The sequence below is a fragment of the Hyla sarda genome, unplaced genomic scaffold (assembly GCF_029499605.1).
Source record: "Hyla sarda isolate aHylSar1 unplaced genomic scaffold, aHylSar1.hap1 scaffold_285, whole genome shotgun sequence".
In the NCBI taxonomy this organism is placed as follows: domain Eukaryota; kingdom Metazoa; phylum Chordata; class Amphibia; order Anura; family Hylidae; genus Hyla; species Hyla sarda.
The window spans coordinates 288,672-315,896 of NW_026609556.1; the positions used below are offsets into that span (position 1 = coordinate 288,672).

General features: G+C 46.1%; 10 non-coding genes and 1 pseudogene across 10 annotated transcripts; all 11 read left to right on the plus strand.

The window, feature by feature from the left end:
• The first annotated feature begins 186 nt into the window (after window positions 1-186).
• On the plus strand, window positions 187-377 carry LOC130326521 (U2 spliceosomal RNA). Its single transcript, XR_008871113.1, has one exon. It is a non-coding gene; the product is annotated as a U2 spliceosomal RNA (small nuclear RNA).
• A 2,095-nt stretch (window positions 378-2,472) lies between these two features.
• LOC130326569 (U2 spliceosomal RNA) lies at window positions 2,473-2,690 on the plus strand (annotated as a pseudogene).
• Window positions 2,691-8,079: 5,389 nt separating this feature from the next.
• Window positions 8,080-8,265, plus strand: LOC130326560 (U2 spliceosomal RNA). Its single transcript, XR_008871148.1, has one exon. It is a non-coding gene; the product is annotated as a U2 spliceosomal RNA (small nuclear RNA).
• A 2,095-nt stretch (window positions 8,266-10,360) lies between these two features.
• LOC130326523 (U2 spliceosomal RNA) lies at window positions 10,361-10,551 on the plus strand. The gene has a single exon (XR_008871114.1). It is a non-coding gene; the product is annotated as a U2 spliceosomal RNA (small nuclear RNA).
• A 2,088-nt stretch (window positions 10,552-12,639) lies between these two features.
• Window positions 12,640-12,830, plus strand: LOC130326584 (U2 spliceosomal RNA). The gene has a single exon (XR_008871164.1). It is a non-coding gene; the product is annotated as a U2 spliceosomal RNA (small nuclear RNA).
• Window positions 12,831-14,926: 2,096 nt separating this feature from the next.
• Window positions 14,927-15,117, plus strand: LOC130326550 (U2 spliceosomal RNA). The gene has a single exon (XR_008871139.1). It is a non-coding gene; the product is annotated as a U2 spliceosomal RNA (small nuclear RNA).
• Window positions 15,118-17,211: 2,094 nt separating this feature from the next.
• Window positions 17,212-17,402, plus strand: LOC130326524 (U2 spliceosomal RNA). Its single transcript, XR_008871115.1, has one exon. It is a non-coding gene; the product is annotated as a U2 spliceosomal RNA (small nuclear RNA).
• Window positions 17,403-19,494: 2,092 nt separating this feature from the next.
• On the plus strand, window positions 19,495-19,685 carry LOC130326525 (U2 spliceosomal RNA). The gene has a single exon (XR_008871116.1). It is a non-coding gene; the product is annotated as a U2 spliceosomal RNA (small nuclear RNA).
• Window positions 19,686-21,774: 2,089 nt separating this feature from the next.
• LOC130326526 (U2 spliceosomal RNA) lies at window positions 21,775-21,965 on the plus strand. Its single transcript, XR_008871117.1, has one exon. It is a non-coding gene; the product is annotated as a U2 spliceosomal RNA (small nuclear RNA).
• Window positions 21,966-24,063: 2,098 nt separating this feature from the next.
• Window positions 24,064-24,254, plus strand: LOC130326527 (U2 spliceosomal RNA). The gene has a single exon (XR_008871118.1). It is a non-coding gene; the product is annotated as a U2 spliceosomal RNA (small nuclear RNA).
• Window positions 24,255-26,355: 2,101 nt separating this feature from the next.
• Window positions 26,356-26,546, plus strand: LOC130326528 (U2 spliceosomal RNA). Its single transcript, XR_008871119.1, has one exon. It is a non-coding gene; the product is annotated as a U2 spliceosomal RNA (small nuclear RNA).
• Window positions 26,547-27,225: the final 679 nt, after the last annotated feature.

The following is a 27,225-nucleotide window of genomic DNA, read 5'->3' on the forward strand; positions in this document are numbered from 1 at the left end:
AGTGCAATGGGCCCCTGTCTTGCTGCTTAGCAATAATGGTATGGGTTTAGGTTCTGCTGTGTGTACTGGTGGTTGACTGCCCCCCAGCCCAGAGTGTGCATGGAAAATTGTCTGGCAGCCTCCCTGACAGCAAGCAGTGATAGTGCCCATGAAGGGCACCTTGTTGGGCCCGCCCCTTTCACGGTTATCGCTTCTCGGCCTTTTGGCTAAGATCAAGTGTAGTATCTGTTCTTATCAGTTTAATATCTGATACGTCCCCTATCTGGGGACCATATATTAAATGGATTTTTGAGAACGGGGGCCGATTTCGAAGCTTGCTTCCGTCGCCCTATGCATTGACCCGATATGGCAGTATCTTCGGGTACAGTGCACCACCCCCTTACAGGGTTAAAAAGAAAGATTCCTACTTTCATTGCTACCTGCTTGCTGGCTAGCCAGCTAGCCAGCCCTGTGGGCCTTGCTGCTGCTGCAGCCAAAAAACAAAAGGTGGTGCTGCTGCTGCTTCTGCTGCTTCTGCTTCTGCTTGTGTCTGGCCGCTGTTGGAGCGTCCAGGCACAGGACTTCTGCTGCTGCTGACTAAATGGCCTCCTTAATTGGATCATTTGAGTAGCCAGCACACCTGTGCAGGTAGGGCATGACATGATAGGCAGCTGCCTTGATAGCGGGTGGGTGCTGAATGTTCCTAATTGACAAAATAAGATTAATGCTTATGAAGAAATATAAAATCTCATCACTTCCCCAATATCGCGCCACACCCCTACCCCTTAATTCCCTGGTTGAACTTGATGGACATATGTCTTTTTTCGACCGTACTAACTATGTAACTATGTAACATAACATGGGGGGGGGGGGGGGGGGTCTCCTGGCTGTTCACACAGGTGTGTCATTGCTGTACATTGACCATGCATTGCTTCTGTGGTATTGCAAAGGCAAAGACAAATGCTTCCAGCCATCCATTGCACTAATGGATTGGTCATCAGCTGGCTGTCTATGTCCCGCATCAATATAGACCAAAGTACAGAGGGTTAGGCTATGCTATTGTGCACCTACCTGATGCATCAGAAGGTGCGAGGCCCTTGCTAAATTCTGTGCACAGACTTTGAGATCTATACTTTAGACTGTATCTAAACCTGCTCCAACATGGACTGACATTCTGGCCTACTTTCAGCCGATGCGACTTGTCTGTCGCTGAACAGTCGCTTTTTATGTATTCAGCACCTATGTATAATGTTGTAAAAATGCTCTAGAAGCTAAAGTCGCAGAAATGTCACACATATTTGGCCTGCAACTTTCTGTGCGACAAATTCAGACAGGAAAAATCTGTATAAATCCTTAGAAAATTATCCCCCAGTGTCTCCATCTGCTGGCGGTATTGAATAAGCATTGCTGCACTGATGGGGTATGCATTAGACGAAAAAAAAGAAGAAAAAGAAGAATAATACGCCCAGAAAAGAGGCGAAAAGGAGAAAAACGTAAAAAAACGTGAAAAAAAAGTAAGAGGAAGAGAAGGGAAAAAAAGGTGGAAATGGGTTTAAAAGTGATTTCGGCGGAGAAATATATATATATATATATATATATATATATATATATATATATATACGCGCACACACACACATATATATAAACGTATTCTCCGTTGAGATATTGCAGCCGCTGCTGTGTCCAGGCCCAGGAGCCTTAGCACTGTGCTGTGATGTCACTCAATACCACTGACATCACTAGGTGTAAACAACATCTCTCCTTTGCTGTGTATGTGACTATGGAGCTGTTTGGTGATGTCGTCTATTACGGCCTTCATAGAAGCAACAGGAGATTGTTGCATCCATCTAGAACCCTCAGAACTACAGTGCTATGATGTCACTCACTTCCACAGGCCTTGCAGAGTGTAAACAACAACAACCCAGCTTTGTTGTGTATGTAACCATAGGGATTTGTGATGTCACCTAGAACCTTCACAGCAGCGACAGCTTTATGAGGAGCATCAGCACTGCTCTGCCTGAGCAGAACCATCACCGCCATAGGTTGTCAAATAACCCGGATTTAACCCACACAGGTAAGTCCAATGGGGTACAGGCATGTCCTCTATGCTTACAGCTTCCCGTGGGTGTTGGTTTGATACCGTTTGGGGACAGCCAAGGAGGCATCTGCAGGCAACAAAGGTAGGTGTGTGCTTGTGTGTGTGTTTCCTATGCAGATCCTAAGCCCAGTGTCACATGCAAGTAGGAGGAGTAAGAAGGGTTCCTGGCAAATCCGGGTTATGGATTGCATTTAAAAAGGCCCCGTGGGAGTGCAATGGGCCCCTGTCTTGCTGCTTAGCAATAATGGTATGGGTTTAGGTTCTGCTGTGTGTACTGGTGGTTGACTGCCCCCCAGCCCAGAGTGTGCATGGAAAATTGTCTGGCAGCCTCCCTGACAGCAAGCAGTGATAGTGCCCATGAAGGGCACCTTGTTGGGCCCGCCCCTTTCACGGTTATCGCTTCTCGGCCTTTTGGCTAAGATCAAGTGTAGTATCTGCATTTGGTCTGGTCGGAAGGTGTCTGTGGTACCCCGCTTCTCGGCCTTGGGGGATTGTCTCTCCTTACGGAGGGACTTCACCCCCTTGCTGCTATTGGGGAGCGGGCTTAGTCCACGGACAACGGGTTGCGATCCCCCTGTCTCTGGGACCTTGTGTCTCAGAAGGCATTTTCGGTACGTTGAGCGTTACCTGTAGCTTCGGAAGCACCTAGGGTACCCCCGACCTCTGCCTTGGGTAAGGGTTCCGCTTTTATAGCGGGATTCCGAGCCCCTGCTGCTATTGGGGAAGGGGCTTAGTCCCTGGGTGTGGAAGATGCCGTTCTCCTGGGCTTTCCCCTCTGGGGAAATGTCGATGCGAAATACCATCCGCATAGAGGTGTCGGAGAGCCATCGTCAGTTGAAGAACCTCCGCTTCATTGCGGAGGTGATTCTTCTTGACTACTTCCGCCTCAATAGGGAGGACATCCTGTGTCTAAATGACCAGGAAAGCCGTGGCCTGTATACCGTCACCTTCACGGCCACGGCGTGTTGCGATAACATCTATGCAACCTTGTCTGGTGCGGACCAGAGGGACGATCGACTCGACGGTCTTTCGTTCCAGTTCCTCTATGGTGAGGAACATATACCGTTGGTGGTGGCTATGCACAGCCCTCATGTGACCACGGAGGATATAGCCACTTTTCTTCGGCGATACTGCGAAGAGGTGCGATTCGCAAACAAAATCTTGAACTCCGTGCGGTTCTGGAACGGCAAGAGGAAGTTCTGGGTCAAGCTCCGTAAGGATCCCGGTGGTATTGGGGGTCTTTGCCATCCGCCCCCAAATTTTGCCATCGGGAGAGTTCGGGGCTTCCTGTTCTATCCTCAAATGCCTATGTATTGCCGAAATTGCTTGAGGTTTGGCCACACCCAGGAGACCTGCGGCGCGGAGCGTGTGATTCGCTGCAATAGGTGTGGCCAAGAAGGTCACATAGCCTCAAGATGTAGCCATACGATAAGGTGCAACCTCTGCGGAGAGGAAAATCACGATTTTAATTCCTGTCCCCATAAAGCAAAAACTACGATGGGTGGGTCAAGGCTGGGCCCACCCAAAGAGGGGACAGGACAAAAGACGTCCTTTTTTAAGATGCCCAAACCCCAGATGGCAGGTACTGATGGGTCCAGGCCCAAGACCTCTGGTGCTCCATCGGGGGGCCCACCGGTGGTAGTGCTAGGGGGAGGCCATGGGGATTCCACGAAGCCCGGGCGGGTGATCGAGTTTACTGCCCGGGAAATTGAAAGACGTCGATCGACTTCCTACCTGGCTCAAGAGCCCGCCGAAACTTCTGAAGGGGGCTCACCTGTGGCGGGTGGCAGCCGACGGGCCTCGGTGGGGGCAAAAGTGGACCCAAAATTGCAGCATAAGCCAGGTACTGGCTTGGCCCAGGGTCGCCCTGCTCCGGACGAAGAGGCCCCGGTGAAAGCCCGCCGGAAGGGGAGCCAGGTGGCCAGGTCTGAGCCCGGTCCTGTTACTCCGCCTATACAGGACAGGGCCAAGAAGACAAGTGGCGCCAAACCAGGGTTTGCTGCCCCGCCAGCAGTGGACCCGGTGGGTAAAACTGGCCATCGTCGATCGATGGGGAAGTTGGAGCAACAGTCCTCAGCAACGCTTGCTGGGGAACAAGCGATGAAAACTTCCCAAGGTAGCGGCAAAGGTTCCGGAAAAGAGGCCTCACAGGCCCCTGTGCAGCAGTTCCAGTCGTCAAATGATGAAAGAAGACGCAGATCCATCAGCCGGGGGCCAGAGATTACATCGAGTGAGAGCAACACAGAGGATATGGACAGCAGTGTGACATTTAAAAGACAAAGAGAAGAAGAAGAGGAAGACATTCAAAGGAAAGCGGCGTGCCGTAGTTCGGACGAGAGCGAGCTCAGGGTCGGGGCATCATCGATCTCAAGCTCCGACCCTCAGAACATCAAGGAGCTGATGACCCCGCAGGCGGGGGATGACGGTACGCAGCTTATTATTGACTTTGATTCTCCAAGCACGGACTCTCCATAAACTATGCCTATCCCTGTAAAAATTGCCTCACTCAATGTGAGGTCCTTAAAGAGCCCTGATCGCAGGGCTGCTTTATTTTCTTATCTAGAGACATGTGACTTTGACCTTTGCCTGCTACAAGAATGTGGAATCCCTAGTAAAATGGACTATAAAGACTTAAAAGAAGACTGGAAGCTGGGCCCATCCATATGGTCCGGTGCAAATGACTGTCGTTCTGTGGGTGTTGGGCTGCTCTGCCGAGACCAGTCCTTTTCTATTCATACAGTAACTGAGATTGTGCCTGGCAGAGCTCTTTTAATTCATCTATATTTTAATGGACTTTTAATTCGTGTTTTAAATGTGTATGCCCCTCCTGATAAACAGGAGCGGGCAGAACTATTTGAAATTTTACCACTGTTTTGTGTTGGGTCTTCCCCCCTGCTGGTGGGAGGTGATTTTAACTGCATACGTGATGGGGAACACCGGCAGGGTGGGGATATTAATCGTAAAGACCGCACTTCTTACCTGCTTAAAAATTTTATTGATGATTTTAATTTGAAAGATTGCTGGAAGGATCTCTTGCCGGAGGACCCAGGCGCCACATGGTCCAATGGAAGAGTGAGCTCCAGAATCGATTTTATTTTTTCCTCTAGAGCTTTTAAACCCCTGAAATGCACGCTCGAGCAGAATATCTTCTCTGATCATAAGCTCCTCTTGGTGGGCCTGGAGCTAGAGGGGGAGCAAAAAGCAAAAAGGGGCCTCTGGAGATTAAACACCACACTCCTAGAGGACCCTGAGATAAAAGAGGAGTTTGTGCGGACCTACCAATGCTGGCAATCACAAAGAAAACCCCACGAGCCTATGCTGCACTGGTGGGAGGGCACCAAATCTAAAATCAGATTTTTTTTTATCAAAGCAGGTAAGAAGAAGGCAAAAATGGAAAAACAGTGGTTTTATGTTCTTAACATGCGTTTAAATGTACTTTTTAAATTGAAAGAAGCTGGTATGGATGTAGAAAATGATATTTTAAACCTTAAAACTGAAATAAAACATGCCATAGAAAAGAAAGGGAAACAAATCATTTTTAACTCACATGTGCAGCACCTGGAGGAGGGCGAGAAATGTTCCCGTTTCTTTTTTAAAAAAGTGATGAATAGGAGGGATATCATCCAAAACCTTGAGGGTGAATCCACTCCAAAAGGCATGTTAGATGCAGTTTTTAACTTCTACCAGCTTCTTTTTAATAAGAAAGATCTTAATCCATCCTTTTTAGAACATGTTCTTAATTCCCTTGATTTTAAGCTAGATGTTTTAGACCAGGAGGTTTTATCCCGTGATCTTAACTTAGATGAACTTTTATTTGTTTTTAAAAGTTTTTCTAGTGGGAAGGCCCCTGGGGAAGATGGTTTACCCATCGAATTTTATTTAGCTTTTTGGGATATTTTAAAGGATGATATGGTTTTATTGTATAAAGAAACTTTTATTGTTAATGAACTTCCCCCTTCCTGGAGGAGGGGGATTGTATCATTACTTTTTAAAAAGGGTGAAAAGGATATGCTAAAAAATTGGCGCCCCATCACACTTTTAAATGTTGATTATAAAGTTTTAGCCAAGTTATTAGCTGTCCGTTTTAAACCTTTTATTCATAAATTAATTCACCCAAATCAGGTTTGTGGGGTACCTGGAAGGTCTATAGCTGAATCCCTAAATATTTTAAGAGATGTTTTATGGTATTTTAAGGATAGAAATCAAACTGTAGCAATTTTATCCTTAGACTTTGAAAAAGCCTTTGATAGGGTCTCCCATGAATACCTGTTTTTAGTTCTTAAAAAGATGGCAGTGCCTGAAACGATTTTAAGCCGAATCATGCTTTTATACCGATCCTGTTTTAGTCAAGTCTCTGTTAATGGCTTTTTAACCAGCGGTGTTCCTCTTTTATCAGGTGTCAAACAGGGCTGCCCCCTGTCCCCACTCCTTTTTATTTGCGCAATCGAACCACTGATGGCCCTCCTCAGAAAAGACCGGGTAGTAAGAGGCGTACCGATACCTGGTGGAGGAGGGACCCATCTAAAGGTGTTGGGGTACATGGATGATGTCACCATACTGTGCCCGGACTCTCCATCCATGAGGGGGGCATTGAGGAACACCAGCTATTTCTGCGAGGTCTCTGGTTTTAAGCTAAACACAGATAAATGTGACTGTTTTTATATTGGCTCCTGGGATTCATCCATCACCCCAGGAGTCACAATGCAACAGGATCAAATTAAAGTTTTAGGTATTGTTTTTAACCAGGTCAATGATGGGAGCCCTAACTGGGATTCAGCTATAGCTAAGATGGAGAAGAAGATTTTAATGTGGAATCTTAGAAACCTTACCATGGAGGGGAAGATTTTAATAATAAAGATGGTTTTACTCCCTATTATGCTATACATTGCCATGGTATTTCCTCCATCTATTTTATACATTAAAAAAGTAACTAGAATTGTTTTTACTTTTTTATGGGGTTCAAAAATGGAGAAATTAAAGCGTGATTTTATGTACAAAAGTAAAGATAATGGCGGGAAAGATGTTCCTAACCTTTTTACTTTCTTTTACATAAAGTATTTCTGTTTCTGTTTTAAAATTATTAAATCCGATGGCATTTTTAGCTGCTTTTTAAGGTACGCTGCGGGCATGGTTTTTAAAAGATGGTTGCGCATCCCTCTGAACGCTCCGGTGCTTCTGTGTCCCCCAAAACATTATGTGGTGTTGGAAAAGACAGTCAGGCTCCTAGGTCTCCAAGATTTGGAGCCTGACATACTGGGGGACCAGAGAAAGGTATCAAAGGTCCTCAGGCGGAGTGAGGTTACCCTGGCAGTGTCCAATTTCACACAGGCAAGATCCAAAAAGGTATGGCGGAACGTGTACGGGAAGTTTCTGGCGAATGTACACAGGGATCTTGCCTGGGCAATCGTCCACCAGTGCCTCCCTACTCGTGAGTTTCAGCACAGGCGAGGACTGGTGGCGAGAGCCAAGTGCCCGAGAGATGGCTGCGGAGTGGACGAAACGGTGCTGCACATATTTTGGAACTGCCCTTTTGCACGGGAGCTTTGGAGGAAGGTAGGCCCACTTTTGAAGTGGGCCTGCGGCCTAAAAGATTTTAATCACGAATGTGTCTTTTACGGTCTTTTTAACTGCCCCAATTTTAAACAGCAGATGATCTGCTGGATGAGTATTAATTGTTTTAAAAATGCCATCTGGAAAGTTAGGAACATCTTACTTTTTAAACATGATTTTATTGATGTTAAAAACTGTATAAAGCTGGCCCTGAGTGAGATGTACATCTATTACCTAAGAGACAAGAAACAGTTGGGGGCCAGCGAGGCAGCATCCATGTGGTGTCTGCCTCTATGGAACGAAATAACAGTATAATCAGTTTTTATGACATTTGTATAATGTTTTATCCTGCCATTTTTTTTTTTTCTCCTTTTATTACTGGTTTTATTATTTGTATTTTAAAACTTTTGTGAACCTTTTATTATTTTGCATTTTAAATTTTGTATGGTTTCTTATTTATTCAATAAAATTTTGTTGAAACCTTATCTGTTCTTATCAGTTTAATATCTGATACGTCCCCTATCTGGGGACCATATATTAAATGGATTTTTGAGAACGGGGGCCGATTTCGAAGCTTGCTTCCGTCGCCCTATGCATTGACCCGATATGGCAGTATCTTCGGGTACAGTGCACCACCTCCTTACAGGGTTAAAAAGAAAGATTCCTACTTTCATTGCTACCTGCTTGCTGGCTAGCCAGCTAGCCAGCCCTGTGGGCCTTGCTGCTGCTGCAGCCAAAAAACAAAAGGTGGTGCTGCTGCTGCTTCTGCTGCTTCTGCTTCTGCTTGTGTCTGGCCGCTGTTGGAGCGTCCAGGCACAGGACTTCTGCTGCTGCTGACTAAATGGCCTCCTTAATTGGATCATTTGAGTAGCCAGCACACCTGTGCAGGTAGGGCATGACATGATAGGCAGCTGCCTTGATAGCGGGTGGGTGCTGAATGTTCCTAATTGACAAAATAAGATTAATGCTTATGAAGAAATATAAAATCTCATCCCTTCCCCAATATCGCGCCACACCCCTACCCCTTAATTCCCTGGTTGAACTTGATGGACATATGTCTTTTTTCGACCGTACTAACTATGTAACTATGTAACATAACATGGGGGGGGGGGGGGGGGGTCTCCTGGCTGTTCACACAGGTGTGTCATTGCTGTACATTGACCATGCATTGCTTCTGTGGTATTGCAAAGGCAAAGACAAATGCTTCCAGCCATCCATTGCACTAATGGATTGGTCATCAGCTGGCTGTCTATGTCCCGCATCAATATAGACCAAAGTACAGAGGGTTAGGCTATGCTATTGTGCACCTACCTGATGCATCAGAAGGTGCGAGGCCCTTGCTAAATTCTGTGCACAGACTTTGAGATCTATACTTTAGACTGTATCTAAACCTGCTCCAACATGGACTGACATTCTGGCCTACTTTCAGCCGATGCGACTTGTCTGTCGCTGAACAGTCGCTTTTTATGTATTCAGCACCTATGTATAATGTTGTAAAAATGCTCTAGAAGCTAAAGTCGCAGAAATGTCACACATATTTGGCCTGCAACTTTCTGTGCGACAAATTCAGACAGGAAAAATCAGTATAAATCCTTAGAAAATTATCCCCCAGTGTCTCCATCTGCTGGCGGTATTGAATAAGCATTGCTGCACTGATGGGGTATGCATTAGACGAAAAAAAAGAAGAAAAAGAAGAATAATACGCCCAGAAAAGAGGCGAAAAGGAGAAAAACGTAAAAAAACGTGAAAAAAAAGTAAGAGGAAGAGAAGGGAAAAAAAGGTGGAAATGGGTTTAAAAGTGATTTCGGCGGAGAAATATATATATATATATATATATATATATATATATATATATATATACGCGCACACACACACATATATATAAACGTATTCTCCGTTGAGATATTGCAGCCGCTGCTGTGTCCAGGCCCAGGAGCCTTAGCACTGTGCTGTGATGTCACTCAATACCACTGACATCACTAGGTGTAAACAACATCTCTCCTTTGCTGTGTATGTGACTATGGAGCTGTTTGGTGATGTCGTCTATTATGGCCTTCATAGAAGCAACAGGAGATTGTTGCATCCATCTAGAACCCTCAGAACTACAGTGCTATGATGTCACTCACTTCCACAGGCCTTGCAGAGTGTAAACAACAACAACCCAGCTTTGTTGTGTATGTAACCATAGGGATTTGTGATGTCACCTAGAACCTTCACAGCAGCGACAGCTTTATGAGGAGCATCAGCACTGCTCTGCCTGAGCAGAACCATCACCGCCATAGGTTGTCAAATAACCCGGATTTAACCCACACAGGTAAGTCCAATGGGGTGCAGGCATGTCCTCTATGCTTACAGCTTCCCGTGGGTGTTGGTTTGATACCGTTTGGGGACAGCCAAGGAGGCATCTGCAGGCAACAAAGGTAGGTGTGTGCTTGTGTGTGTGTTTCCTATGCAGATCCTAAGCCCAGTGTCACATGCAAGTAGGAGGAGTAAGAAGGGTTCCTGGCAAATCCGGGTTATGGATTGCATTTAAAAAGGCCCCGTGGGAGTGCAATGGGCCCCTGTCTTGCTGCTTAGCAATAATGGTATGGGTTTAGGTTCTGCTGTGTGTACTGGTGGTTGACTGCCCCCCAGCCCAGAGTGTGCATGGAAAATTGTCTGGCAGCCTCCCTGACAGCAAGCAGTGATAGTGCCCATGAAGGGCACCTTGTTGGGCCCGCCCCTTTCACGGTTATCGCTTCTCGGCCTTTTGGCTAAGATCAAGTGTAGTATCTGTTCTTATCAGTTTAATATCTGATACGTCCCCTATCTGGGGACCATATATTAAATGGATTTTTGAGAACGGGGGCCGATTTCGAAGCTTGCTTCCGTCGCCCTATGCATTGACCCGATATGGCAGTATCTTCGGGTACAGTGCACCACCCCCTTACAGGGTTAAAAAGAAAGATTCCTACTTTCATTGCTACCTGCTTGCTGGCTAGCCAGCTAGCCAGCCCTGTGGGCCTTGCTGCTGCTGCAGCCAAAAAACAAAAGGTGGTGCTGCTGCTGCTTCTGCTGCTTCTGCTTCTGCTTGTGTCTGGCCGCTGTTGGAGCGTCCAGGCACAGGACTTCTGCTGCTGCTGACTAAATGGCCTCCTTAATTGGATCATTTGAGTAGCCAGCACACCTGTGCAGGTAGGGCATGACATGATAGGCAGCTGCCTTGATAGCGGGTGGGTGCTGAATGTTCCTAATTGACAAAATAAGATTAATGCTTATGAAGAAATATAAAATCTCATCCCTTCCCCAATATCGCGCCACACCCCTACCCCTTAATTCCCTGGTTGAACTTGATGGACATATGTCTTTTTTCGACCGTACTAACTATGTAACTATGTAACATAACATGGGGGGGGGGGGGGGTCTCCTGGCTGTTCACACAGGTGTGTCATTGCTGTACATTGACCATGCATTGCTTCTGTGGTATTGCAAAGGCAAAGACAAATGCTTCCAGCCATCCATTGCACTAATGGATTGGTCATCAGCTGGCTGTCTATGTCCCGCATCAATATAGACCAAAGTACAGAGGGTTAGGCTATGCTATTGTGCACCTACCTGATGCATCAGAAGGTGCGAGGCCCTTGCTAAATTCTGTGCACAGACTTTGAGATCTATACTTTAGACTGTATCTAAACCTGCTCCAACATGGACTGACATTCTGGCCTACTTTCAGCCGATGCGACTTGTCTGTCGCTGAACAGTCGCTTTTTATGTATTCAGCACCTATGTATAATGTTGTAAAAATGCTCTAGAAGCTAAAGTCGCAGAAATGTCACACATATTTGGCCTGCAACTTTCTGTGCGACAAATTCAGACAGGAAAAATCAGTATAAATCCTTAGAAAATTATCCCCCAGTGTCTCCATCTGCTGGCGGTATTGAATAAGCATTGCTGCACTGATGGGGTATGCATTAGACGAAAAAAAAGAAGAAAAAGAAGAATAATACGCCCAGAAAAGAGGCGAAAAGGAGAAAAACGTAAAAAAACGTGAAAAAAAAGTAAGAGGAAGAGAAGGGAAAAAAAGGTGGAAATGGGTTTAAAAGTGATTTCGGCGGAGAAATATATATATATATATATATATATATATATATATATATATACGCGCACACACACACATATATATAAACGTATTCTCCGTTGAGATATTGCAGCCGCTGCTGTGTCCAGGCCCAGGAGCCTTAGCACTGTGCTGTGATGTCACTCAATACCACTGACATCACTAGGTGTAAACAACATCTCTCCTTTGCTGTGTATGTGACTATGGAGCTGTTTGGTGATGTCGTCTATTACGGCCTTCATAGAAGCAACAGGAGATTGTTGCATCCATCTAGAACCCTCAGAACTACAGTGCTATGATGTCACTCACTTCCACAGGCCTTGCAGAGTGTAAACAACAACAACCCAGCTTTGTTGTGTATGTAACCATAGGGATTTGTGATGTCACCTAGAACCTTCACAGCAGCGACAGCTTTATGAGGAGCATCAGCACTGCTCTGCCTGAGCAGAACCATCACCGCCATAGGTTGTCAAATAACCCGGATTTAACCCACACAGGTAAGTCCAATGGGGTACAGGCATGTCCTCTATGCTTACAGCTTCCCGTGGGTGTTGGTTTGATACCGTTTGGGGACAGCCAAGGAGGCATCTGCAGGCAACAAAGGTAGGTGTGTGCTTGTGTGTGTGTTTCCTATGCAGATCCTAAGCCCAGTGTCACATGCAAGTAGGAGGAGTAAGAAGGGTTCCTGGCAAATCCGGGTTATGGATTGCATTTAAAAAGGCCCCGTGGGAGTGCAATGGGCCCCTGTCTTGCTGCTTAGCAATAATGGTATGGGTTTAGGTTCTGCTGTGTGTACTGGTGGTTGACTGCCCCCCAGCCCAGAGTGTGCATGGAAAATTGTCTGGCAGCCTCCCTGACAGCAAGCAGTGATAGTGCCCATGAAGGGCACCTTGTTGGGCCCGCCCCTTTCACGGTTATCGCTTCTCGGCCTTTTGGCTAAGATCAAGTGTAGTATCTGTTCTTATCAGTTTAATATCTGATACGTCCCCTATCTGGGGACCATATATTAAATGGATTTTTGAGAACGGGGGCCGATTTCGAAGCTTGCTTCCGTCGCCCTATGCATTGACCCGATATGGCAGTATCTTCGGGTACAGTGCACCACCTCCTTACAGGGTTAAAAAGAAAGATTCCTACTTTCATTGCTACCTGCTTGCTGGCTAGCCAGCTAGCCAGCCCTGTGGGCCTTGCTGCTGCTGCAGCCAAAAAACAAAAGGTGGTGCTGCTGCTGCTTCTGCTGCTTCTGCTTCTGCTTGTGTCTGGCCGCTGTTGGAGCGTCCAGGCACAGGACTTCTGCTGCTGCTGACTAAATGGCCTCCTTAATTGGATCATTTGAGTAGCCAGCACACCTGTGCAGGTAGGGCATGACATGATAGGCAGCTGCCTTGATAGCGGGTGGGTGCTGAATGTTCCTAATTGACAAAATAAGATTAATGCTTATGAAGAAATATAAAATCTCATCCCTTCCCCAATATCGCGCCACACCCCTACCCCTTAATTCCCTGGTTGAACTTGATGGACATATGTCTTTTTTCGACCGTACTAACTATGTAACTATGTAACATAACATGGGGGGGGGGGGGGGGGTCTCCTGGCTGTTCACACAGGTGTGTCATTGCTGTACATTGACCATGCATTGCTTCTGTGGTATTGCAAAGGCAAAGACAAATGCTTCCAGCCATCCATTGCACTAATGGATTGGTCATCAGCTGGCTGTCTATGTCCCGCATCAATATAGACCAAAGTACAGAGGGTTAGGCTATGCTATTGTGCACCTACCTGATGCATCAGAAGGTGCGAGGCCCTTGCTAAATTCTGTGCACAGACTTTGAGATCTATACTTTAGACTGTATCTAAACCTGCTCCAACATGGACTGACATTCTGGCCTACTTTCAGCCGATGCGACTTGTCTGTCGCTGAACAGTCGCTTTTTATGTATTCAGCACCTATGTATAATGTTGTAAAAATGCTCTAGAAGCTAAAGTTGCAGAAATGTCACACATATTTGGCCTGCAACTTTCTGTGCGACAAATTCAGACAGGAAAAATCAGTATAAATCCTTAGAAAATTATCCCCCAGTGTCTCCATCTGCTGGCGGTATTGAATAAGCATTGCTGCACTGATGGGGTATGCATTAGACGAAAAAAAAGAAGAAAAAGAAGAATAATACGCCCAGAAAAGAGGCGAAAAGGAGAAAAACGTAAAAAAACGTGAAAAAAAAGGAAGAGGAAGAGAAGGGAAAAAAAGGTGGAAATGGGTTTAAAAGTGATTTCGGCAGAGAAATATATATATATATATATATATATATATATATATATATATATATATACGCGCACACACACACATATATATAAACGTATTCTCCGTTGAGATATTGCAGCCGCTGCTGTGTCCAGGCCCAGGAGCCTTAGCACTGTGCTGTGATGTCACTCAATACCACTGACATCACTAGGTGTAAACAACATCTCTCCTTTGCTGTGTATGTGACTATGGAGCTGTTTGGTGATGTCGTCTATTATGGCCTTCATAGAAGCAACAGGAGATTGTTGCATCCATCTAGAACCCTCAGAACTACAGTGCTATGATGTCACTCACTTCCACAGGCCTTGCAGAGTGTAAACAACAACAACCCAGCTTTGTTGTGTATGTAACCATAGGGATTTGTGATGTCACCTAGAACCTTCACAGCAGCGACAGCTTTATGAGGAGCATCAGCACTGCTCTGCCTGAGCAGAACCATCACCGCCATAGGTTGTCAAATAACCCGGATTTAACCCACACAGGTAAGTCCAATGGGGTGCAGGCATGTCCTCTATGCTTACAGCTTCCCGTGGGTGTTGGTTTGATACCGTTTGGGGACAGCCAAGGAGGCATCTGCAGGCAACAAAGGTAGGTGTGTGCTTGTGTGTGTGTTTCCTATGCAGATCCTAAGCCCAGTGTCACATGCAAGTAGGAGGAGTAAGAAGGGTTCCTGGCAAATCCGGGTTATGGATTGCATTTAAAAAGGCCCCGTGGGAGTGCAATGGGCCCCTGTCTTGCTGCTTAGCAATAATGGTATGGGTTTAGGTTCTGCTGTGTGTACTGGTGGTTGACTGCCCCCCAGCCCAGAGTGTGCATGGAAAATTGTCTGGCAGCCTCCCTGACAGCAAGCAGTGATAGTGCCCATGAAGGGCACCTTGTTGGGCCCGCCCCTTTCACGGTTATCGCTTCTCGGCCATTTGGCTAAGATCAAGTGTAGTATCTGTTCTTATCAGTTTAATATCTGATACGTCCCCTATCTGGGGACCATATATTAAATGGATTTTTGAGAACGGGGGCCGATTTCGAAGCTTGCTTCCGTCGCCCTATGCATTGACCCGATATGGCAGTATCTTCGGGTACAGTGCACCACCCCCTTACAGGGTTAAAAAGAAAGATTCCTACTTTCATTGCTACCTGCTTGCTGGCTAGCCAGCTAGCCAGCCCTGTGGGCCTTGCTGCTGCTGCAGCCAAAAAACAAAAGGTGGTGCTGCTGCTGCTTCTGCTGCTTCTGCTTCTGCTTGTGTCTGGCCCCTGTTGGAGCGTCCAGGCACAGGACTTCTGCTGCTGCTGACTAAATGGCCTCCTTAATTGGATCATTTGAGTAGCCAGCACACCTGTGCAGGTAGGGCATGACATGATAGGCAGCTGCCTTGATAGCGGGTGGGTGCTGAATGTTCCTAATTGACAAAATAAGATTAATGCTTATGAAGAAATATAAAATCTCATCCCTTCCCCAATATCGCGCCACACCCCTACCCCTTAATTCCCTGGTTGAACTTGATGGACATATGTCTTTTTTCGACCGTACTAACTATGTAACTATGTAACATAACATGGGGGGGGGGGGGGGTCTCCTGGCTGTTCACACAGGTGTGTCATTGCTGTACATTGACCATGCATTGCTTCTGTGGTATTGCAAAGGCAAAGACAAATGCTTCCAGCCATCCATTGCACTAATGGATTGGTCATCAGCTGGCTGTCTATGTCCCGCATCAATATAGACCAAAGTACAGAGGGTTAGGCTATGCTATTGTGCACCTACCTGATGCATCAGAAGGTGCGAGGCCCTTGCTAAATTCTGTGCACAGACTTTGAGATCTATACTTTAGACTGTATCTAAACCTGCTCCAACATGGACTGACATTCTGGCCTACTTTCAGCCGATGCGACTTGTCTGTCGCTGAACAGTCGCTTTTTATGTATTCAGCACCTATGTATAATGTTGTAAAAATGCTCTAGAAGCTAAAGTCGCAGAAATGTCACACATATTTGGCCTGCAACTTTCTGTGCGACAAATTCAGACAGGAAAAATCAGTATAAATCCTTAGAAAATTATCCCCCAGTGTCTCCATCTGCTGGCGGTATTGAATAAGCATTGCTGCACTGATGGGGTATGCATTAGACGAAAAAAAAGAAGAAAAAGAAGAATAATACGCCCAGAAAAGAGGCGAAAAGGAGAAAAACGTAAAAAAACGTGAAAAAAAAGTAAGAGGAAGAGAAGGGAAAAAAAGGTGGAAATGGGTTTAAAAGTGATTTCGGCGGAGAAATATATATATATATATATATATATATATATATATATATATATATATACGCGCACACACACACATATATATAAACGTATTCTCCGTTGAGATATTGCAGCCGCTGCTGTGTCCAGGCCCAGGAGCCTTAGCACTGTGCTGTGATGTCACTCAATACCACTGACATCACTAGGTGTAAACAACATCTCTCCTTTGCTGTGTATGTGACTATGGAGCTGTTTGGTGATGTCGTCTATTATGGCCTTCATAGAAGCAACAGGAGATTGTTGCATCCATCTAGAACCCTCAGAACTACAGTGCTATGATGTCACTCACTTCCACAGGCCTTGCAGAGTGTAAACAACAACAACCCAGCTTTGTTGTGTATGTAACCATAGGGATTTGTGATGTCACCTAGAACCTTCACAGCAGCGACAGCTTTATGAGGAGCATCAGCACTGCTCTGCCTGAGCAGAACCATCACCGCCATAGGTTGTCAAATAACCCGGATTTAACCCACACAGGTAAGTCCAATGGGGTGCAGGCATGTCCTCTATGCTTACAGCTTCCCGTGGGTGTTGGTTTGATACCGTTTGGGGACAGCCAAGGAGGCATCTGCAGGCAACAAAGGTAGGTGTGTGCTTGTGTGTGTGTTTCCTATGCAGATCCTAAGCCCAGTGTCACATGCAAGTAGGAGGAGTAAGAAGGGTTCCTGGCAAATCCGGGTTATGGATTGCATTTAAAAAGGCCCCGTGGGAGTGCAATGGGCCCCTGTCTTGCTGCTTAGCAATAATGGTATGGGTTTAGGTTCTGCTGTGTGTACTGGTGGTTGACTGCCCCCCAGCCCAGAGTGTGCATGGAAAATTGTCTGGCAGCCTCCCTGACAGCAAGCAGTGATAGTGCCCATGAAGGGCACCTTGTTGGGCCCGCCCCTTTCACGGTTATCGCTTCTCGGCCTTTTGGCTAAGATCAAGTGTAGTATCTGTTCTTATCAGTTTAATATCTGATACGTCCCCTATCTGGGGACCATATATTAAATGGATTTTTGAGAACGGGGGCCGATTTCGAAGCTTGCTTCCGTCGCCCTATGCATTGACCCGATATGGCAGTATCTTCGGGTACAGTGCACCACCCCCTTACAGGGTTAAAAAGAAAGATTCCTACTTTCATTGCTACCTGCTTGCTGGCTAGCCAGCTAGCCAGCCCTGTGGGCCTTGCTGCTGCTGCAGCCAAAAAACAAAAGGTGGTGCTGCTGCTGCTTCTGCTGCTTCTGCTTCTGCTTGTGTCTGGCCGCTGTTGGAGCATCCAGGCACAGGACTTCTGCTGCTGCTGACTAAATGGCCTCCTTAATTGGATCATTTGAGTAGCCAGCACACCTGTGCAGGTAGGGCATGACATGATAGGCAGCTGCCTTGATAGCGGGTGGGTGCTGAATGTTCCTAATTGACAAAATAAGATTAATGCTTATGAAGAAATATAAAATCTCATCCCTTCCCCAATATCGCGCCACACCCCTACCCCTTAATTCCCTGGTTGAACTTGATGGACATATGTCTTTTTTCGACCGTACTAACTATGTAACTATGTAACATAACATGGGGGGGGGGGGGGGTCTCCTGGCTGTTCACACAGGTGTGTCATTGCTGTACATTGACCATGCATTGCTTCTGTGGTATTGCAAAGGCAAAGACAAATGCTTCCAGCCATCCATTGCACTAATGGATTGGTCATCAGCTGGCTGTCTATGTCCCGCATCAATATAGACCAAAGTACAGAGGGTTAGGCTATGCTATTGTGCACCTACCTGATGCATCAGAAGGTGCGAGGCCCTTGCTAAATTCTGTGCACAGACTTTGAGATCTATACTTTAGACTGTATCTAAACCTGCTCCAACATGGACTGACATTCTGGCCTACTTTCAGCCGATGCGACTTGTCTGTCGCTGAACAGTCGCTTTTTATGTATTCAGCACCTATGTATAATGTTGTAAAAATGCTCTAGAAGCTAAAGTCGCAGAAATGTCACACATATTTGGCCTGCAACTTTCTGTGCGACAAATTCAGACAGGAAAAATCAGTATAAATCCTTAGAAAATTATCCCCCAGTGTCTCCATCTGCTGGCGGTATTGAATAAGCATTGCTGCACTGATGGGGTATGCATTAGACGAAAAAAAAGAAGAAAAAGAAGAATAATACGCCCAGAAAAGAGGCGAAAAGGAGAAAAACGTAAAAAAACGTGAAAAAAAAGTAAGAGGAAGAGAAGGGAAAAAAAGGTGGAAATGGGTTTAAAAGTGATTTCGGCGGAGAAATATATATATATATATATATATATATATATATATATATATATATACGCGCACACACACACATATATATAAACGTATTCTCCGTTGAGATATTGCAGCCGCTGCTGTGTCCAGGCCCAGGAGCCTTAGCACTGTGCTGTGATGTCACTCAATACCACTGACATCACTAGGTGTAAACAACATCTCTCCTTTGCTGTGTATGTGACTATGGAGCTGTTTGGTGATGTCGTCTATTATGGCCTTCATAGAAGCAACAGGAGATTGTTGCATCCATCTAGAACCCTCAGAACTACAGTGCTATGATGTCACTCACTTCCACAGGCCTTGCAGAGTGTAAACAACAACAACCCAGCTTTGTTGTGTATGTAACCATAGGGATTTGTGATGTCACCTAGAACCTTCACAGCAGCGACAGCTTTATGAGGAGCATCAGCACTGCTCTGCCTGAGCAGAACCATCACCGCCATAGGTTGTCAAATAACCCGGATTTAACCCACACAGGTAAGTCCAATGGGGTGCAGGCATGTCCTCTATGCTTACAGCTTCCCGTGGGTGTTGGTTTGATACCGTTTGGGGACAGCCAAGGAGGCATCTGCAGGCAACAAAGGTAGGTGTGTGCTTGTGTGTGTGTTTCCTATGCAGATCCTAAGCCCAGTGTCACATGCAAGTAGGAGGAGTAAGAAGGGTTCCTGGCAAATCCGGGTTATGGATTGCATTTAAAAAGGCCCCGTGGGAGTGCAATGGGCCATTGTCTTGCTGCTTAGCAATAATGGTATGGGTTTAGGTTCTGCTGTGTGTACTGGTGGTTGACTGCCCCCCAGCCCAGAGTGTGCATGGAAAATTGTCTGGCAGCCTCCCTGACAGCAAGCAGTGATAGTGCCCATGAAGGGCACCTTGTTGGGCCCGCCCCTTTCACGGTTATCGCTTCTCGGCCTTTTGGCTAAGATCAAGTGTAGTATCTGTTCTTATCAGTTTAATATCTGATACGTCCCCTATCTGGGGACCATATATTAAATGGATTTTTGAGAACGGGGGCCGATTTCGAAGCTTGCTTCCGTCGCCCTATGCATTGACCCGATATGGCAGTATCTTCGGGTACAGTGCACCACCCCCTTACAGGGTTAAAAAGAAAGATTCCTACTTTCATTGCTACCTGCTTGCTGGCTAGCCAGCTAGCCAGCCCTGTGGGCCTTGCTGCTGCTGCAGCCAAAAAACAAAAGGTGGTGCTGCTGCTGCTTCTGCTGCTTCTGCTTCTGCTTGTGTCTGGCCGCTGTTGGAGCGTCCAGGCACAGGACTTCTGCTGCTGCTGACTAAATGGCCTCCTTAATTGGATCATTTGAGTAGCCAGCACACCTGTGCAGGTAGGGCATGACATGATAGGCAGCTGCCTTGATAGCGGGTGGGTGCTGAATGTTCCTAATTGACAAAATAAGATTAATGCTTATGAAGAAATATAAAATCTCATCCCTTCCCCAATATCGCGCCACACCCCTACCCCTTAATTCCCTGGTTGAACTTGATGGACATATGTCTTTTTTCGACCGTACTAACTATGTAACTATGTAACATAACATGGGGGGGGGGGGGGGGGTCTCCTGGCTGTTCACACAGGTGTGTCATTGCTGTACATTGACCATGCATTGCTTCTGTGGTATTGCAAAGGCAAAGACAAATGCTTCCAGCCATCCATTGCACTAATGGATTGGTCATCAGCTGGCTGTCTATGTCCCGCATCAATATAGACCAAAGTACAGAGGGTTAGGCTATGCTATTGTGCACCTACCTGATGCATCAGAAGGTGCGAGGCCCTTGCTAAATTCTGTGCACAGACTTTGAGATCTATACTTTAGACTGTATCTAAACCTGCTCCAACATGGACTGACATTCTGGCCTACTTTCAGCCGATGCGACTTGTCTGTCGCTGAACAGTCGCTTTTTATGTATTCAGCACCTATGTATAATGTTGTAAAAATGCTCTAGAAGCTAAAGTCGCAGAAATGTCACACATATTTGGCCTGCAACTTTCTGTGCGACAAATTCAGACAGGAAAAATCAGTATAAATCCTTAGAAAATTATCCCCCAGTGTCTCCATCTGCTGGCGGTATTGAATAAGCATTGCTGCACTGATGGGGTATGCATTAGACGAAAAAAAAAGAAGAAAAAGAAGAATAATACGCCCAGAAAAGAGGCGAAAAGGAGAAAAACGTAAAAAAACGTGAAAAAAAAGTAAGAGGAAGAGAAGGGAAAAAAAGGTGGAAATGGGTTTAAAAGTGATTTCGGCGGAGAAATATATATATATATATATATATATATATATATATATATACGCGCACACACACACATATATATAAACGTATTCTCCGTTGAGATATTGCAGCCGCTGCTGTGTCCAGGCCCAGGAGCCTTAGCACTGTGCTGTGATGTCACTCAATACCACTGACATCACTAGGTGTAAACAACATCTCTCCTTTGCTGTGTATGTGACTATGGAGCTGTTTGGTGATGTCGTCTATTATGGCCTTCATAGAAGCAACAGGAGATTGTTGCATCCATCTAGAACCCTCAGAACTACAGTGCTATGATGTCACTCACTTCCACAGGCCTTGCAGAGTGTAAAAAACAACAACCCAGCTTTGTTGTGTATGTAACCATAGGGATTTGTGATGTCACCTAGAACCTTCACAGCAGCGACAGCTTTATGAGGAGCATCAGCACTGCTCTGCCTGAGCAGAACCATCACCGCCATAGGTTGTCAAATAACCCGGATTTAACCCACACAGGTAAGTCCAATGGGGTGCAGGCATGTCCTCTATGCTTACAGCTTCCCGTGGGTGTTGGTTTGATACCGTTTGGGGACAGCCAAGGAGGCATCTGCAGGCAACAAAGGTAGGTGTGTGCTTGTGTGTGTGTTTCCTATGCAGATCCTAAGCCCAGTGTCACATGCAAGTAGGAGGAGTAAGAAGGGTTCCTGGCAAATCCGGGTTATGGATTGCATTTAAAAAGGCCCCGTGGGAGTGCAATGGGCCCCTGTCTTGCTGCTTAGCAATAATGGTATGGGTTTAGGTTCTGCTGTGTGTACTGGTGGTTGACTGCCCCCCAGCCCAGAGTGTGCATGGAAAATTGTCTGGCAGCCTCCCTGACAGCAAGCAGTGATAGTGCCCATGAAGGGCACCTTGTTGGGCCCGCCCCTTTCACGGTTATCGCTTCTCGGCCTTTTGGCTAAGATCAAGTGTAGTATCTGTTCTTATCAGTTTAATATCTGATACGTCCCCTATCTGGGGACCATATATTAAATGGATTTTTGAGAACGGGGGCCGATTTCGAAGCTTGCTTCCGTCGCCCTATGCATTGACCCGATATGGCAGTATCTTCGGGTACAGTGCACCACCCCCTTACAGGGTTAAAAAGAAAGATTCCTACTTTCATTGCTACCTGCTTGCTGGCTAGCCAGCTAGCCAGCCCTGTGGGCCTTGCTGCTGCTGCAGCCAAAAAACAAAAGGTGGTGCTGCTGCTGCTTCTGCTGCTTCTGCTTCTGCTTGTGTCTGGCCGCTGTTGGAGCGTCCAGGCACAGGACTTCTGCTGCTGCTGACTAAATGGCCTCCTTAATTGGATCATTTGAGTAGCCAGCACACCTGTGCAGGTAGGGCATGACATGATAGGCAGCTGCCTTGATAGCGGGTGGGTGCTGAATGTTCCTAATTGACAAAATAAGATTAATGCTTATGAAGAAATATAAAATCTCATCCCTTCCCCAATATCGCGCCACACCCCTACCCCTTAATTCCCTGGTTGAACTTGATGGACATATGTCTTTTTTCGACCGTACTAACTATGTAACTATGTAACATAACATGGGGGGGGGGGGGGGGGTCTCCTGGCTGTTCACACAGGTGTGTCATTGCTGTACATTGACCATGCATTGCTTCTGTGGTATTGCAAAGGCAAAGACAAATGCTTCCAGCCATCCATTGCACTAATGGATTGGTCATCAGCTGGCTGTCTATGTCCCGCATCAATATAGACCAAAGTACAGAGGGTTAGGCTATGCTATTGTGCACCTACCTGATGCATCAGAAGGTGCGAGGCCCTTGCTAAATTCTGTGCACAGACTTTGAGATCTATACTTTAGACTGTATCTAAACCTGCTCCAACATGGACTGACATTCTGGCCTACTTTCAGCCGATGCGACTTGTCTGTCGCTGAACAGTCGCTTTTTATGTATTCAGCACCTATGTATAATGTTGTAAAAATGCTCTAGAAGCTAAAGTCGCAGAAATGTCACACATATTTGGCCTGCAACTTTCTGTGCGACAAATTCAGACAGGAAAAATCAGTATAAATCCTTAGAAAATTATCCCCCAGTGTCTCCATCTGCTGGCGGTATTGAATAAGCATTGCTGCACTGATGGGGTATGCATTAGACGAAAAAAAAGAAGAAAAAGAAGAATAATACGCCCAGAAAAGAGGCGAAAAGGAGAAAAACGTAAAAAAACGTGAAAAAAAAGTAAGAGGAAGAGAAGGGAAAAAAAGGTGGAAATGGGTTTAAAAGTGATTTCGGCGGAGAAATATATATATATATATATATATATATATATATATATATATATATATATACGCGCACACACACACATATATATAAACGTATTCTCCGTTGAGATATTGCAGCCGCTGCTGTGTCCAGGCCCAGGAGCCTTAGCACTGTGCTGTGATGTCACTCAATACCACTGACATCACTAGGTGTAAACAACATCTCTCCTTTGCTGTGTATGTGACTATGGAGCTGTTTGGTGATGTCGTCTATTATGGCCTTCATAGAAGCAACAGGAGATTGTTGCATCCATCTAGAACCCTCAGAACTACAGTGCTATGATGTCACTCACTTCCACAGGCCTTGCAGAGTGTAAACAACAACAACCCAGCTTTGTTGTGTATGTAACCATAGGGATTTGTGATGTCACCTAGAACCTTCACAGCAGCGACAGCTTTATGAGGAGCATCAGCACTGCTCTGCCTGAGCAGAACCATCACCGCCATAGGTTGTCAAATAACCCGGATTTAACCCACACAGGTAAGTCCAATGGGGTGCAGGCATGTCCTCTATGCTTACAGCTTCCCGTGGGTGTTGGTTTGATACCGTTTGGGGACAGCCAAGGAGGCATCTGCAGGCAACAAAGGTAGGTGTGTGCTTGTGTGTGTGTTTCCTATGCAGATCCTAAGCCCAGTGTCACATGCAAGTAGGAGGAGTAAGAAGGGTTCCTGGCAAATCCGGGTTATGGATTGCATTTAAAAAGGCCCCGTGGGAGTGCAATGGGCCCCTGTCTTGCTGCTTAGCAATAATGGTATGGGTTTAGGTTCTGCTGTGTGTACTGGTGGTTGACTGCCCCCCAGCCCAGAGTGTGCATGGAAAATTGTCTGGCAGCCTCCCTGACAGCAAGCAGTGATAGTGCCCATGAAGGGCACCTTGTTGGGCCCGCCCCTTTCACGGTTATCGCTTCTCGGCCTTTTGGCTAAGATCAAGTGTAGTATCTGTTCTTATCAGTTTAATATCTGATACGTCCCCTATCTGGGGACCATATATTAAATGGATTTTTGAGAACGGGGGCCGATTTCGAAGCTTGCTTCCGTCGCCCTATGCATTGACCCGATATGGCAGTATCTTCGGGTACAGTGCACCACCCCCTTACAGGGTTAAAAAGAAAGATTCCTACTTTCATTGCTACCTGCTTGCTGGCTAGCCAGCTAGCCAGCCCTGTAGGCCTTGCTGCTGCTGCTGCAGCCAAAAAACAAAAGGTGGTGCTGCTGCTGCTTCTGCTGCTTCTGCTTCTGCTTGTGTCTGGCCGCTGTTGGAGCGTCCAGGCACAGGACTTCTGCTGCTGCTGACTAAATGGCCTCCTTAATTGGATCATTTGAGTAGCCAGCACACCTGTGCAGGTAGGGCATGACATGATAGGCAGCTGCCTTGATAGCGGGTGGGTGCTGAATGTTCCTAATTGACAAAATAAGATTAATGCTTATGAAGAAATATAAAATCTCATCCCTTCCCCAATATCGCGCCACACCCCTACCCCTTAATTCCCTGGTTGAACTTGATGGACATATGTCTTTTTTCGACCGTACTAACTATGTAACTATGTAACATAACATGGGGGGGGGGGGGGGTCTCCTGGCTGTTCACACAGGTGTGTCATTGCTGTACATTGACCATGCATTGCTTCTGTGGTATTGCAAAGGCAAAGACAAATGCTTCCAGCCATCCATTGCACTAATGGATTGGTCATCAGCTGGCTGTCTATGTCCCGCATCAATATAGACCAAAGTACAGAGGGTTAGGCTATGCTATTGTGCACCTACCTGATGCATCAGAAGGTGCGAGGCCCTTGCTAAATTCTGTGCACAGACTTTGAGATCTATACTTTAGACTGTATCTAAACCTGCTCCAACATGGACTGACATTCTGGCCTACTTTCAGCCGATGCGACTTGTCTGTCGCTGAACAGTCGCTTTTTATGTATTCAGCACCTATGTATAATGTTGTAAAAATGCTCTAGAAGCTAAAGTCGCAGAAATGTCACACATATTTGGCCTGCAACTTTCTGTGCGACAAATTCAGACAGGAAAAATCTGTATAAATCCTTAGAAAATTATCCCCCAGTGTCTCCATCTGCTGGCGGTATTGAATAAGCATTGCTGCACTGATGGGGTATGCATTAGACGAAAAAAAAGAAGAAAAAGAAGAATAATACGCCCAGAAAAGAGGCGAAAAGGAGAAAAACGTAAAAAAACGTGAAAAAAAAGTAAGAGGAAGAGAAGGGAAAAAAAGGTGGAAATGGGTTTAAAAGTGATTCCGGCGGAGAAATATATATATATATATATATATATATATATATATATATATATATATATATACGCGCACACACACACATATATATAAACGTATTCTCCGTTGAGATATTGCAGCCGCTGCTGTGTCCAGGCCCAGGAGCCTTAGCACTGTGCTGTGATGTCACTCAATACCACTGACATCACTAGGTGTAAACAACATCTCTCCTTTGCTGTGTATGTGACTATGGAGCTGTTTGGTGATGTTGTCTATTATGGCCTTCATAGAAGCAACAGGAGATTGTTGCATCCATCTAGAACCCTCAGAACTACAGTGCTATGATGTCACTCACTTCCACAGGCCTTGCAGAGTGTAAAAAACAAGAACCCAGCTTTGTTGTGTATGTAACCATAGGGATTTGTGATGTCACCTAGAACCTTCACAGCAGCGACAGCTTTATGAGGAGCATCAGCACTGCTCTGCCTGAGCAGAACCATCACCGCCATAGGTTGTCAAATAACCCGGATTTAACCCACACAGGTAAGTCCAATGGGGTGCAGGCATGTCCTCTATGCTTACAGCTTCCCGTGGGTGTTGGTTTGATACCGTTTGGGGACAGCCAAGGAGGCATCTGCAGGCAACAAAGGTAGGTGTGTGCTTGTGTGTGTGTTTCCTATGCAGATCCTAAGCCCAGTGTCACATGCAAGTAGGAGGAGTAAGAAGGGTTCCTGGCAAATCCGGGTTATGGATTGCATTTAAAAAGGCCCCGTGGGAGTGCAATGGGCCCCTGTCTTGCTGCTTAGCAATAATGGTATGGGTTTAGGTTCTGCTGTGTGTACTGGTGGTTGACTGCCCCCCAGCCCAGAGTGTGCATGGAAAATTGTCTGGCAGCCTCCCTGACAGCAAGCAGTGATAGTGCCCATGAAGGGCACCTTGTTGGGCCCGCCCCTTTCACGGTTATCGCTTCTCGGCCTTTTGGCTAAGATCAAGTGTAGTATCTGTTCTTATCAGTTTAATATCTGATACGTCCCCTATCTGGGGACCATATATTAAATGGATTTTTGAGAACGGGGGCCGATTTCGAAGCTTGCTTCCGTCGCCCTATGCATTGACCCGATATGGCAGTATCTTCGGGTACAGTGCACCACCCCCTTACAGGGTTAAAAAGAAAGATTCCTACTTTCATTGCTACCTGCTTGCTGGCTAGCCAGCTAGCCAGCCCTGTGGGCCTTGCTGCTGCTGCTGCAGCCAAAAAACAAAAGGTGGTGCTGCTGCTGCTTCTGCTGCTTCTGCTTCTGCTTGTGTCTGGCCGCTGTTGGAGCGTCCAGGCACAGGACTTCTGCTGCTGCTGACTAAATGGCCTCCTTAATTGGATCATTTGAGTAGCCAGCACACCTGTGCAGGTAGGGCATGACATGATAGGCAGCTGCCTTGATAGCGGGTGGGTGCTGAATGTTCCTAATTGACAAAATAAGATTAATGCTTATGAAGAAATATAAAATCTCATCCCTTCCCCAATATCGCGCCACACCCCTACCCCTTAATTCCCTGGTTGAACTTGATGGACATATGTCTTTTTTCGACCGTACTAACTATGTAACATAAAATGGGGGGGGGGGGGGTCTCCTGGCTGTTCACACAGGTGTGTCATTGCTGTACATTGACCATGCATTGCTTCTGTGGTATTGCAAAGGCAAAGACAAATGCTTCCAGCCATCCATTGCACTAATGGATTGGTCATCAGCTGGCTGTCTATGTCCCGCATCAATATAGACCAAAGTACAGAGGGTTAGGCTATGCTATTGTGCACCTACCTGATGCATCAGAAG